This window comes from Oryzias melastigma, linkage group LG8 (assembly GCF_002922805.2).
Source record: "Oryzias melastigma strain HK-1 linkage group LG8, ASM292280v2, whole genome shotgun sequence".
Taxonomy (NCBI): domain Eukaryota; kingdom Metazoa; phylum Chordata; class Actinopteri; order Beloniformes; family Adrianichthyidae; genus Oryzias; species Oryzias melastigma.
Window position 1 is genome coordinate 12,181,552 of NC_050519.1, and position 2,312 is coordinate 12,183,863.

Here is a 2,312-nt window from a genome sequence, read left to right on the forward strand (position 1 = left end):
GCTTTATTTCTCTGAAGTTTTAATCCAATTTTACTTACAAATCCTCCTTTTTTCTGAATAAAATAATCAATTTGAGCAAATAAGGTAGACAATTGATTTGTTTACAAACTAAGTTCTTTTTCCATTATAAATCCTATTTTTTTTTTAGCTGTTTCAGTTTCTTCTCCTCCCATTTCTCCTCAAGTTCTTCCTAGTCCTCCTAAATACCCCTCTTTACTTCATCTCCCTCTTTCATTCAATCTAAAATGTAAAAGTTTATTTCAAATAATTAAACACTTGCTATAAAGTTTAATCTCACTGGATCAAAAGGAAAATATGCACAATTTGTGTCCAAAAATCATCTAAATCCAAATGTAATATGGTCACAGGGTTGCTGGAGCCTATCCTAACTACATCTGGTTAGCACTGCTAGTCCCAAACAGACATCAACACACACTAACTAAGCGGCTACTTAGAGGAATCGTTAGTCTTAGATATTTTTAGGATAAATGTAAAAAAGCAGCTGAAGATGTTTTGGACACCTTGAGATGAATGACAGTGAGATTGTTGGAAGGATGCTGAGGTTGAAGCTACCAGAAAAGAGGCCAAGAGGAAGAGCAAAGAGAAGGTTCATATGTGTAGTGATGGAGGACAGAAGGGTGATTGGTGTGAGCGAGGAGGTCAGGGTGAGACGGAGGGAGACGATTTGCTGTGGTGACCCCTAAAGAAAGTAAAGAAGAATGACCTCTGAACCCTTTTTTAGTACTGTGACTGTATAAGAGAATTGGACTGAGTAAGAGTGATGTCATAGAAAATGACCTTCTTCCATCTCCAACCAACGTGGACATGGAGGGCGCCACTTTGGAGCTAGACGTCATGAGTAAGCCGTGATTGGTCCGAGTCAGACTAAGTCAACGTTTCTATGGCAACCACTCTCATCAATTAGAAGACTAGAAAGCCACACCCCTACCACTTGAAAGCAAGCTTGAAAATGTTTCAAACATTCAAAAATGTTTCAAACTTTTACTGAGGCATCTGATTGGTCGGTTTATAGCATGAATAGCTTAAACTACAGAAAAATTATCAATTAATTTAAAAAAAAGAGTATTCTGACAAATAGAATGACTGTGTAACAGCTGCTTGTTTCTCTATAGAAGTCTTTGGGATTTTGGCTTCTTCATGTCAGCAGGTACTTCCTGTTTGGAACCCGAGCAGGGAGGAGTCCAGTTCTCATATACAGTCAATGGGGGGAGAAGCTGGAGAAAAGCCTTGCATGCACAGGAAGAACATGTAACTCCACACAGAAGGGGCCTTGCTGGGATTCCAGCCAGGGTGAGAGTGCTAACCACAGTGCAGCCCCTTTTAGGAATTCTCAAAGTGTAATTAAAAATCATTTTAAGTTCTATAAATAGATTTTTATAGAAAAGTAGAGAAGAAAGCGACATTTTTTTCTAACAGATCCATCATCAAACATGCATAAAAACATCCCATTTGCAATCTTTGGTAAAGGACTGGCTATTTCCTGACAAGGATAAATGACTCTTATGTTTTAGTGGAAGTGTTGACAGTAAAGCAGAAAGTGTCGTTCGATCATATGCCTATTTCTGAGGAAATAAAGCTGCACGCAAACACAACTCTTTCCGACGTCCTCGCACAGACACTGTTCTCACATGCACCCCCACGTTCCCAAATGACTCATCTAAAATAACACAAGAAGGATATCAAAATAGGTATTAAGACCCTCGCGAAAACAAACAAGAGAGGCCCTGCAGACACAAACGCCGGTCAGCAGGCTGGGGCTGCGGGCCATGAGAATGCAGCTCCGAGTGTTAAAATAACACAGAACACACTCGGGAAAACACTCGGCTGGTTTCCGTGGTTGAACATCTCTTCAGGGCAGCAACAGAGTTGGATGAATAAAGGGTGCTTTGACTGTGGCGAACACTTGAAAGGACGTGTGTCAGCAGTTATATCCACGGCCTGCTGACAGACAAGAGGGATTAGACTGGGGTAAAGGGAAAACACAAAATGAAATGCAACCCAGTGAGAGCCGAATTCCTCAAAGGATTAGGTCTTTACAGTAGGATTGGATGAGAGTTAAAAACTACCACCACACCTTTTCTACCCCTGACATGTCAATCAGTACTGTATTTACCTATGAACTCCATTTTTTTGACTGATATTTTAGAACAATTTCGATTTTTACACCTGCAGAAACTCTTTAAAAATTAACTGAACACTGTGGACGATCTAAACCCAAAAAATACTCAATAATTTTGTATTTTCTTCTTTTTATGACACTTTGCATAAATGCTTGAACATTTAAAAGCCGT